This window comes from Odocoileus virginianus, chromosome 14 (assembly GCF_023699985.2).
Source record: "Odocoileus virginianus isolate 20LAN1187 ecotype Illinois chromosome 14, Ovbor_1.2, whole genome shotgun sequence".
NCBI lineage: Eukaryota > Metazoa > Chordata > Mammalia > Artiodactyla > Cervidae > Odocoileus > Odocoileus virginianus.
Window position 1 is genome coordinate 17749472 of NC_069687.1, and position 12972 is coordinate 17762443.

The following is a 12972-nucleotide window of genomic DNA, read 5'->3' on the forward strand; positions in this document are numbered from 1 at the left end:
CTAATTACTACCTTTGTGCTGAGGGAGCTCAAAGTCCAAAGAAAGAACCAGGTATGTAAGCAAGAAATTATATGCAAACTCTATAGCCCTGTAACCAAAATATAAATATGATATTTGGGGTGGTTGCTCTAAAATATCATTGTTTACTTTGTGACTATTGTCAGTGAAACAAGTATTTTATAAATTAAAATCTTGATATTAATGAAAACAATTTCAATATTTAGTTAGGTAGCAGTAGTAACAGTTTTTGATAAACTATATGTATTGTGTAGTTGCCATTTATTATAAAGGCTAAATACCAATAACAATGTTTATATTTATGTTAAAGGGGAAATAATAGTTTTCACTGTGAGGAAAAAGTACAATGCATTAGTAATTTAAATTACCATAGTGTATATTTCATTTGCAAAAAGAATGAGGAGTAAATGAGAAAAATTGCTACATGAAAATAAACCTTGCTATTTGGGTGTATTTCTTTGTGTAAGAATAATTCATGCTTTTTCTTCATGATTGTTTATTGAGAAACAGTTCAAATCTTGCTGTGCATTAACCTTTTTATCATGTGCCCTGTATTAATGTAATTAATTAATTGTCTAGATCTATAGCACTTTCATCTAAACAGTGACAGCTTTGGGAGCTTGGTGTATTGAAGTGACTCAGCAGACCAGGTTGCACAATATTTCTTTATTTCTTGCCTTCATCTCTGGTGACCAAGTTCATGGTGCAGCTCACCTAAACTTAAGGGGATCTTGTATATTCCCCAAACACTCATGACAGGATCTGTGCAGTGAGGACACTGATTGGATAAGACAAACATCATTCACCGGCATCACAGCATCTCGCAAAAGTTGCAAACTGTATTAATTCTTCCATAGCTCCTACAGCCTATACAGCAGTTATTTTTGAGATTTTTTAAATTAAATGAGCAAAATGCCATCCTGTTATTTCATTGCTAATATAAGCCACGTTTTCACCCAAAGATACTTTTGAGAAAATTTCCTAAGGTTTATTGTGCATGAACTGTGATTCAGCGCCTAAGTGGATAGATATTTGTATTAGGCAAAATAATGCAACTAGAGGTGTGATTTTTTTTAATTTGTAGAAAATTTCACTAACTTGACTCTGAAATAATACGTTAAAAGAAGTTTATTTTACTTTTTCTGTAATCTCTTATAACCAAATCAGAATTGATCACAATCTCTGAGTCACACACTTTAGAATGTTAGACATATAGAAAAATCCAAAGAATATTGATTCAAATCTAAATTCAAGGAGAAAATTGTGCCTCATTCTTTTCAGGTGCCTCTGATTCTCATAGTTGGTTACTTCTCTGTTTATCATAAGTTTTGATAATAATCTAAAACTTTTCTGCTTTTATTAGAGAACTAGAACTAAATATTTTCCCTATTTAAGTATTGCAAGTATCCTAAATATATACAAATATCAAATACTCACAGCCTCAGAATTTTGCTGATGTTTACAATGTTTAGATAATTGGATTTTCAGCTCAAATAGCATGGTATTTACACACACTCATACTCACATACAGACATATACACACGTTTTGAATTATTATGAGCAGTTCATCCTTGAAACAATATTCTCTAAATCTGATTGGAAATAATAGCTGCTTTGATAGCTTGAATAAATTTTTCTTAACACTATAGAACAAGGAGCATTCACATGAAACAAATCAGCATTATGACTTCTCTGCATCACATTTAAAATGTAATATCATATATCATGCATTTCTCATGCCACAAAATAATAGAAGAAAAATGACACTGATGAAACTAACCTGAACAACATTTGTTTTCAGAAATGAATCCTTGTGTGAGCAGTTGAAACCCTGGCCGCAGTTTGTGCATTTGATGTATAAAGCGTTGCATAAGCAAGAAAGCATTTCACAAGGTCAGAACTGAAACACATCTGAACCTGCTGTTAACATTCAGCAAAATATACTGCAGATATTCTGGAATCATTTTTTTTCCTGCCACTGTGGATCAGATGCCATGTAACCTACATAGAAAATGATGGCATAAATTCCATTTCTGTAAGAATAGACTTTGCAATATAAAAAGAATGGGCTGCTACCAATTCATATGCAGAATCTCACTGCATTGCATCTTCTCAGTTGACTGAAATCTTTAACTCTAGCAGAAATCATTTGTAAAAATGTAAGCATCTCTGTGAAAGTGAATGCACAAGTTAAAAATACGGTGAAGAAGATCTGGTGTCAAACTGTTTTATAAAAGACAAGTATTTCCCTTCTAAATTTAGGAGGGAAAAAATGACACAGTGATAGAAATTAATGGGCACTAGGCCATTTTTTCCCCCTCCTGATCAGATCTTTTGTTATTCTTCTGTTAAGTGTAGCATAACACCACTCTAATTTCATGGTGCATTATTAGTGTATTGTAACATCAAAATAATTTGGCTATCAAGAAAAAGAGACCTGAGCAAATAAAAACAAGGAGTAATAATAGGGGAAACATTTAATTTTATATTGATAAATCCTTTGTTGTGACTGTGAATTTTACATACACACACACACTCCTGCATAAATGCAGATAACATATTTCTTTATATTAAAAAATGAATAATATGCCCCCTCCCTTTTGACATATTATCCATTTTTTAAGTGTAAATGGATATGCTATCTGCATGTACGCAGGTGTGTGTGAATGTATAAAACTTACTGTCACAATAAAGACTTTATCAAGATAAAATTCATTGTTTCCCCTATTACTCCAATTAAAATAAACAAATGAGTAATATGGATAGTATTTCAGGGACATGAAAATTAAAAGAAAAACTTCGTATTTTAAAATAACTCTAATTTTAAAACAGCTATAATTTATTTTTACAAAATACATTTCAAAAGAAAAATTTTTCACATTTTTAAATTTTATTTTTCCAGAAATTAAGCAACTTTTATCACATTTAATTAGACTTTTTAAAATCATGATGTCACTTTTAGCAATATCAATTATATGAATTGATATGAATTATATTGTCATTATATGTCTATCATGTCCAATTTTCTTCATATTCTATTTGATCAGTGGTATCACATCATGTCCTCAATTAACTGACCTCTTTCCTACTCATAAAACCCATTTGTGTCTAATCTCTTTTCTGCACTAAAGCTATCTTTCAGAATTCAGTGTCTGTATAGTAAATCATTTATGAGTCACAATTCTTATTTCCATCTTACCAATGATGATTATGAGATAAGCTCATTATGAGATGTTAACTTGCTTTCTCAGTGATGTACAGTAAGCAGTAATTATTGAGCTAAACTTGAGTTAGAAGAATCTGGCTCTAAAAGCTCTATCCTTCACAACTGTAAATATTATCACTAAAGATGTCAGTATTAGCATGTCCTGTGCCCACTTTGATCTGCATCAATGCCCATAAGCACCTATTATGTCTGATGAGTGCCCCCTAATTTGTAGGTGACAATCTACAAATTTGTACCAAATTTGTGTGCTGTGTGCTAGTTGCTCAGTTGTGTCTTGACTCTGCTACCCCATGGACTGTAGCCCACCAGACTCCTCTGTCCATGGGATTCTCCAGGTAAGAATACTGGAGTGGGTTGCCATTCTTTTCTCCAGGGGATCTTCCTGACTCAGGGTTTGAACCCAGGTCTCTCACATTGGAGGCAGATAGTACCAAATTTGGGACCATAGGATCTATGGATAGGACCTAGGCTCCTAATCATAGGACCATAGTCAACATCTTTGTCTCTATGAATCAGCGTTCTCACTTGTGAAATGAGCATAAAACCATCTAATTTAAACCCTCTAGTTTGTACTGACATCAAATGAGATCTAGAGGCAACTATAATTTTATATACACTTCAAAATTTTCTCAAATGTACTAGTAGTAGTAGAACCAAAGAAAACTCTACAGACTAGATACACATTAACCTATAGATTCAATCAAGACTCCAAAATAAGCAGGGAAAAAGCAGTGCACTTAAATGGAACAGGCAAAGGGAACCTGTAGAAAGGTATACATAGAGTGCTGTGTCTATTTTCATATCCTTATCACCTAGCCCTGTTGGTATTATCACCACTTTACCCACAAGACAATTGGAAGAAACAAATCCAATTTTGAAAATTTAAAGGTGATAAAAAGTAACGATTTCACAAAGGGACTTCAGATGTTTTGCCTGACTGTTCTCCAAAGGCAGGGGAAAATAATTTTTTTCTTTCTTCTCAACTATCAGCATATTCTACATCAGTGGTTTTCAGAAATATTCTGTTGAAGCAGAAATACCTCTGAGCATGTTACGATATTGTGCAACCTACCTTGACCTCCTGAATCTAAACCTTTGGGTATGAGCACAAGTCAACTACGTTAACAAACTCTTTAGGTCAAAGGTCCCCAACCCTTTTTCACACAAGGGACTGGTTTCATGGAAAACAATTTTTTCATGGAGGGGTTGGGGAAGAATGGTTTTCAGATGATTCAAGTACATTACATTTATTGTGCATTTTATTTCTATTACTATTATTCTATCAGCTCCACCTCAGATCACCAAGCATTCAATCCTAGAGGTGGGGCATCCTTCTTGAGGAGATTCTTATACACACAAATGTTTGAAAATGATTGCTCAGACCCAACAGCAAAGAAACCATGCTTTTCATGTCACAGAATAAGCAGTGCATCAGTAGTGATTATGTAGCTCTACAGCTGGATGTGTGTGTAAAGATTCAAAGTGGGTGTGGGCAGAGATGGCCACATTGACTCTACAAGTGTTAAGAAGCTTGCTCTAGACTCACACCTGAACTGAGGGCTGAGGTCATAGAAGTGAATGACGTATTAGCCTGACCTTTGCATGTGAAACTGAAAGTCGCTCCGTCGTGTCTGACTCTTTGCGACCCCATGGACTACATAGTCCATGGAATTCTCCAGGCCAGAATACTGGAGTGGGTAGGCGTTTCCCTTCTCCAGGGCATCTTCCCAACCCAGGGTTCAAACCCAGGTCTCCCACATTGCAGGCAGATTCATTACCAGGTGAGCCACAAGGGAATACCTACCTTTGCATAACTCAAGTCATTTTCTATAAATCATGGCAGTTTCCAAATCAAGGCAACTCATCAAACCTGGAGGGATTACAATAAATGCCAAGAAGGTGATATTCGAGCAACCTCTTGACAAGCATGTCAGCTTTAGGAGATAATCTACTGAACAATGTTTGACAGGAAAGGCAACCCAAGCAGAGGTAACATGTCCAAAGCCACGGCACCATGAAGAAGTTTAGCTAATTTGGAAAACTACCAGTAATAGCCAAGACTATCCATAACCAAAAATGAAAAAGCATATGCAAGAGTTGTGAGAAAGCTTGGACTCAGTTCAGAAGATCACTATGTGGTTTGTCACCCTATGAAACTGGATTTGACTCAATGTTGTTTATGAGTAACACAAAAATTTTAAGAAGGGTGGCAATGTTTTGAGATTCTGGTTTCAGGAGCAGAATGTGGGATGAGTTAGAGAGCAAGACTTGAATGCAGACGGTCTACTTAAGACGATATTGAAACAGACAAGGGGAATGAAAATACAGTCTTAAACTGTGAGAGTAGTGGTAAGAATTTAAAATACATGGTTTCCAGAGATACTTAATCATGCCACAAATATACTTGATTGTCATTTCAGTTCAGTCACTCAGTTGTGTCCAACTCTTTGTGACCCCATGAACTGTAGCATTCCAGGCTCCTCTGTCCACAGAATTCTCCAGGGCAGAATACTGGAGTGGGTAGTCATTCCCTTCTCCAGGGGATCTTCCCAACCCAGGGACTGAACTCAGGTCTCCCACATTGCAGACTCTTTATAATCTGAGACATCAGGATGCCCAAAATTTATAATAGAAGATATATTCTTGAGAGGAAATGTATTTAGTTTGGAGCATGCCAAGTTTCACAATGCTTGGGAATTAGTCAATTCAGGAATTTTTAATTCATAGGAAAATTCTGGGTTAGAAATATTAATTTGAGAGCCATTATCAAATATTGGGCTGGCCAAAAGTTTTTTTCAGCTTCTTCCATAAGATCTATGGAAAAATTCAAACGAACTTTTGGGCCAACCCGGTAGCTAATAGCTGATCGTATAGGAATTGATGAGAATTCTCAAGAATTGAGAGAAATTGGCCATCAGGAAAAAAAAAAAAAAAAGCTGAGACAGGCAGGGGGAAGAGAAAATGAAGAGCATGAAAACACATGAGGAATTGTCTTAAGAATAGTGATGGGTAGTTAAGTATAGAAAGAGTATATAAAGTTTTTAAAAAGATACAAACCAAAAATGGTCTTCCCTTTGACAATATACAAATCACTGAAGAATCAGCCAAAATTTTAGTTCATAGAAAGCTGAATAGATATTACAAAAGGTTGCGGAATAAAAGGAAATTGTGCAGCTATATATAAAGGCATAATTTAGAAAGTGCATTTGATTTGTTTTATACTTATTTCTTGTGTGGGAATGGCTTTTAATGTCTATTTTTTAAAAGAAGGAATGTTTTTAAATGGGTTTGTTGCATGCCAAAAAGAGCTAGCAGAAAGAAAAAAAAATGTTTGGTTTCCAGAAAGAGAAAATAATTAAAGATACAAGGCAAACCATCAAAGCATCAAGTTTTGATTTTTCATGACAAGTAGGTCCCCAAAGCAAAAGAGTCCAAAGCAATTTGTCAAGGCACTCACAGATCCCAAGCTGCTTTTATTTTATTTATTTCACCATAGGGCAAATTCTTATGTTCAGAATATCTCCTCCGGCCCTACTGACTTTTCTAGTCGTATTGCTTACTCTGATTCCCCTCAATGATTTGACCTCCACTCTCCAGTAATTTCTTTCATAGCCTCCTCTCTGTCATTGTCAGGTCATCATATCCAATTTTCAGAATGTTTCAATTCAGTAACTCTCTGACGACCTCAAATACTCTCTTCAGCTAAAGTAGACTGAGTCCAGTACTGAACTTTCTGCAAAGGTCAAAACTAGGATGCCAACAGTGATGTAGAAATTATATCAGAAGATGAATGGAGACATAAGTGTTTGGCAGAAAATGAGAAGATTTTTGTTTGCTTGGGTTTATATCAATTACTTGTGAAAATGAGGGATAAGAATGAACACAGAGAGTCTAAGAGGCTGTGATTTCTCACTTTACAGTTTCTAAGACTGTGAAACAATGTTGGTGGTAAATATAACTGGAACTAAGAAGTGAAAGATGCTGCAAGAGAGAACTAAAGGAAAGACATAGCTCCACTCAAAGATGGAGAGAATGATCCCCAAGTACATATGCTGCCTTACTAATGCTATGGTGGGACCAGCTCCAATTTTATCTGCCATTGATTTGAAAGGGCTTTACATTATGGTTGTAGAAGCTGACGAAGCCAATGGCAGTTATGGCTGCCATGACAAAGAGCTACAAACTGGGTGGCTTCAAATAATCATTTTATTGTCTCAGAGTTCTTTAGCCCCTAAATCTGAGATCAAAGCATCAGAGGGCCATGCTTTCTGAGAAAGCTCTGGGGAAGAATATACTGCATGCCTTTCTCTCAGCCCCTGGTGTTGCTGGCAACTCTTGGAATCGTTGCCTTGCAGATGCATCACTCTACCTCCATGATCACAAGACGCTTTCCCCGTATTCCCTTCATATCACCTTCCTCTCTGTATGTCTGTCATATTGGATGAAGGCCCACTCTTTAATAATTCTGTCTGTGAAGACCCCACTTTCAAATAATGTTCACAGGTACCAGGGGTTAGGACTCCAGCATATCTTCTCAGGCTATACCACTCAATCTTTGGCAGCTGAAATGACTGAGACAGAGGTGTGCAGGGTGCTAGCAGGGAGGCTGTAGACAAAGGCTGAAAACAAAAGACAATGGCTGCAGAATATCCAAAGACACCCATCGATGGGGTAATAAGAAAGAGATGTGCGCTGAGAGAAGAAGAAAGGACACTACCAGGATGTTCATACGTAAGAGAAAAATGCTTCACAACAGGGAACGAGAGGTGCTTGACTTAAACCTCAGAATAATTGTTTCCTCTGGGGTATTGGTATGTTTAGGTTTCCATGGCAAAAACATAATTTTCATGTATTACTCAATAAGGGGTTAGTTAGTTAGTTAGTTAGCTCAGTCACTCAGTCATGTCCGACTCTTTGCGAGCCCGTGAATCACAGCACGCCAGGCCTCCCTGTCCATCACCAGCTCCTGGAGTTTACCCAAACTCATGTCCATCGTGTCGGTGATGCCATCCAGCCATCTCATCCTCTGTCATCCCCTCTCCTCCTGCCCCCAATCCCTCCCAGCATCAGGGTCTTTTCCAATGAATCAACTTTTCGCATGAGGTAGCCAAAGTATTGGAGTTTCAGCTTCAACATCAATCCTTCCAGTGAACACCCAGGACTGATCCCCTTTAGGATGAACTGGTTGGATCTGCTTGCAGTCCAAGGGATTCTCAAGAGTCTTCTCCAACACCACAGTTCAAAAGCATCAATACTTCAGTGCTCAGCTTTCTTCACAGTCCAACTCTCATCCATACATGACCACTGGAAAAACCACAGCCTTGACTAGACAGACCTTTGTTGGCAAAGTAATGTCTCTGCTTTTTAATATGCTGTCTAGGTTGGTCATAACTTTCCTTCCAAGGAGTAAGCCTCTTTTAATTTCATGGCTGCAGTCACCATCTGCAGTGATTTTGGAGCCCAGAAAAATAGTCTGACACTGTTTCCACTGTTTCCCCATCTATTTGACATGATAATGGGACCATATGCCATGATCTTAGTTTTCTGAATGTTGAGTTTTAAGCCAACTTTTTCACTCTCCTCTTTCACTTTCATTTCATCAAGAGGCTTTTCAGTTCCTCTTTACTTTCTGCCATAAGGGTGGTGGCATCTCCATTTCTTAGGTTATTGATATTTCTCCCAACAATCTTGATTCCAGCATGTGCTTCCTCAAGCCCAGCATTTCTCATGATGTACTCTGCATATAAATTAAATAAGGAGGGTGACAATATACAGCCTTGATGTACTCCTTTTCCTATTTGGAGCCAGTCTGTTGTTCCATGTCCAGTTCTAACTGTTGCTTCCTGACCTGCATATAGGTTTTTCAAGAGGCAGGTCAGGTGGTCTGGTATTTCCATCTCTTTCAGAATTTTCCACAGTTTATTGTGATCCACACAGTGAAAGACTTTGGCATAGTCAATAAAACAGAAATAAGGGGTATATAGTAATAAGAAAAATTTAAAATACAAATGTCTGATTAATTAATTTCAGAAAAGAATTGAAGATATGTGAGTGAATGAATAAAATGGTAGTAAGCAATTGCTTTTTAGCATGACTAAATGCTTTTGAACAATTAATTCATATAAGACACTTCCTTTGATGGATTTTATATTGTGCACATATGATATAAGATCTGAAGCTAATACATAAATCCACAGGACTATCAAAATCTAAAATAATTATAAATAGGATAGAAATGACTCTGGATTGCTTTATGGTGTCTTAAGATTACAGCAAATTGGAAAATTCTTAAAGAGATGAGAATACCAGACCAACTTACCTGCCTTGTGATAAATCTGCATGCAGGTAAAGAAGCAACAGTTAGAACCCGAACATGGGACAACAGAATTGTTCCAAAAAGGGAAAGAAGTACTTCATGTCTGCATATTGTCACCCTACTTATTTAACTTATATGAAAAGTACACTATGTGAAATGCCAGGCTGGTTGAAGCACAAGCTGGAATCAAGATTGCGGGAGGAATATTAATAACCTCAGATATGCAGATAACACCACCCTTTGGCAGAAAGTGAAGAGGAACTAAAGAGCCACTTGATGAAAGTGAAAGAGGAGAGTGAAAAAGATGGTTTAAAACTCAACATTCAAAAACTAAGATCATGGCATCCAATCCCATCACTTCATGGCAAATAGATGGGAAACAATAGAAACAATGACAGACTTTATTTTCTTGGGCTTCAAAATCACTGCAGATGGTGACTGCAGCCATGAAATTAAAAGATGTTTGCTCCTTGGAAGAAAATTTTTGACAAAGCTAGACAGTGTTTTAAAAAGTAGACTACTTAGTCAAAAAGATTCATGTAGTCAAAGCTATGGTTTTTCCAGTAGTCATGTATGGGAGTTGGCCCATAAAGAAAACTGAGCACTGAAGAATTGATGCTTTTGTACTGTGGTGTTGGAGAAGACTCTTGAGAGTCCCTTGGACTGCAAGGAGATCAAACCAGTCCATCCTAAAGGAAATCAGTCCTGAATATTCATTGGAAGGACATGCTGAAGCTGAAACTTCAATACTTTGGCCACCTGATGCAATGAAATGACTTACTAGAAAAGATCCTCACGTTGGGAAAGATTGAAGGCAGGAGGAAAGGGGGATGACAGAGGATGAGATGGTTGGATGGCATCACTAACTTAATGGATGTGAGTGTGAGCATACTCCAGGAGTTGGTGATGGACAGGGAATTCTGGCATGCTGCAGTCCATGGGGTCACAAATAGTTGGACACAAATGAGCAACTGAACTAAACTGAACTGAAGATAGACTCAATTTCATTAATGTACGTAACTATATAATGGACACTTTTGAATCTTCTCTACTTTCCTCTAATAAATGGGCATCTAGTAGGCCCTCAATAAACATTTCTTTAAAGAATGTGCATTAATTGTCAAATAATAGTATAGATAGTTTATACACATTTTGAGTCTCAGCAAATATCCATTGCTTTAGAGTCTAATATTTATCACCTGTCATATTTTGCATGTGTAAGTTCTGGCTTGAGCAGTATACAGTTAAGAAGCACTTTAAGACCAGTATGGATCCTCTTATCTACCTCAACTGGCTGCTTTGTCTAATAAATATGCAATTTTAAACCAGCATCCCACAAAAGTTATTAAACATTTTTTTTTCCTATTTCCCTGGCACAATATTAAGCCTCAAAGGTGAATTAATGTATCCTGTTAGCCCAAAACAGGAAAGCAATAAAATCTATCAACGAAGCAGTTTGTACTACAAATACACACTGTTTGCTTTTCAGTGTGGTTTTTAGGTTTTGATTTGGTTTCCCCTCAAATAAGAGATGATAAGAGGGGCTGCTATGGGATAGCCTTTATGCCTTACAACTAAGTGCAGTGGTAAACACAGTAACAAGAAAAGAAGGTTAGTGATCCCAGTAAAATATACATTATATTATTTAGTTAAAGGAATAACACTAGTCAAATTATGTTGCATCTAACTTCATTTTATTTGTCTTGTTTTTGTTTTCTGGTTCTCTTAACCTTAACTTGATTTAAAATTGTCTACTATAAGTATGATTTCCTAGGTGGCTCAGTGGTTAATTTCCTAGGTGGCTCAGAATCCACGTGCCAATGCAGGAAACTGGATTCAATTCCTGGTTTGGGAAGATCCTCTGGAGAAGGAAATGACAGCCCACTCCAGTGTCTTACCTATGAAATCCCATGAACAGAGGAGACTGGTGAGCTAAAGTTTTTGGCATCACAAAGAGTCAGACAAGACAGCACCTACATGCATGTACTACATGTATACTTATTTTTTGTAAGCTTATCCAGACCCTCTTGAAGGTATGGCTAAAAATTAAAGAGAAAAGTCAAAGTACATTAGATGAAGTACAGCTAATTGATTCCCTTTAACTCTCAATTGATAGATAATTACATAAATTTAAAAAAAAAGCCTTATAGGAAGTATCTACTAAGCATGGTAACAAAGGCTGCCACTTAACTCTAGCAATAAGCAATGTGTGAAATATTCAAATTGAATTTTGAATTCCATCTGTGTGTGGTTGGGGGGATAATTTGGTCATTTTTTTGGCAGAAAAAAAGATAATTCAAAAGAGAAAACTATAATATATTAGATTGTCCACTAATTAAAGCTGTCAAATTTCTCCACCATGAGGATTAACAAATGGCACATACATACTTTCAAATGTACTTTGGGCATAACATGTATAATTATCTTAGAACAATAAGAACATCATCAATAAAAAAAACAAGATGTTTTATAATTTTATATTATTTTGTATCAGTTTGTTTATCAAATTCTAGTACCATAGACTTTTAAATCTCTGTGAGGGAGTCATAATATCAGCTTATATAATTGTGATGGGAATAAACAGAAAAGATTTTGTTGGAAGAAAGCCAGAGAACCCATAACAGACAATGAATAAAGAGAAAATAATTTTAAAACAGTTTCTTGGAAGATTACCAATTACATAAGGATTATAGGGTAAAGTAAACTTTGGAAAATCTCCAAACACTTCAGATTATATATATATATATATACACTATATATTTATAATCACATTTGACAGGAGCACATCGATCTGCTGAAAAATTCACAGTACTCCCACTAAAATGTTGTATCAAAGATTATAGTGCTACTAAATTACTATAAAATCAAATCTGCTTCTGTGACTCTAAATCTACCTCATTATAATATGCCAAAAGGAAATTAATATAATATTTGTGATGCAGTATTAAGGTTTTGTGGCATCTTAATTTCACTTAAATTTTTGTATGCATTTTACACATATTGAACCCAATATATGATTCCAGAAAACATGGCATTCTCTCTTAGTTTGAAAAAACAATAACTTCACTATACTATTTAGAGTGCCACCATTTTGCTTAGAATGAGAAAAATGAATGAAGAAACTCTTCAGATTATTAACACAATCTCATAAATCTATGAAAATACAGATTTTTATTATGTAAATAAGAACTTAATATTAGTTATAAATATGTGTTTTATATTTATGTCAAGATAGATATAAGATGGACAGATATATATATATCCATTTGGATCTATTCTATTTACCTATTCTATTTATTTATCTCTACAAGAAGGAATTCATTGCAGTTTTTTTTAACAGAATAGGCTTATATATATTTAAAATATATAATACACTTTTGGAGAAGGAATTAGCAATCCACTTCAAGATTCC

At 35.9% G+C, this 12972-nt stretch overlaps 1 protein-coding gene across 2 annotated transcripts in view; it reads right to left on the reverse strand.

The window, feature by feature from the left end:
* CDH18 (cadherin 18) overlaps positions 1 to 12972 on the reverse strand; it is a 1188046-nt gene that overhangs the window by 854828 nt on the left and 320246 nt on the right. Inside the window, exon 1 of one of the 2 annotated variants that reach the window (XM_070476510.1) lies at positions 1799 to 1922. The exons of the other annotated variant lie outside the window; for it this stretch is intronic. The gene's annotated coding sequence lies outside the window, so the exon portion shown is untranslated. Of the gene's footprint in view, positions 1 to 1798; positions 1923 to 12972 lie in introns of those variants that run through there. 2 annotated transcript variants of the gene reach the window in all.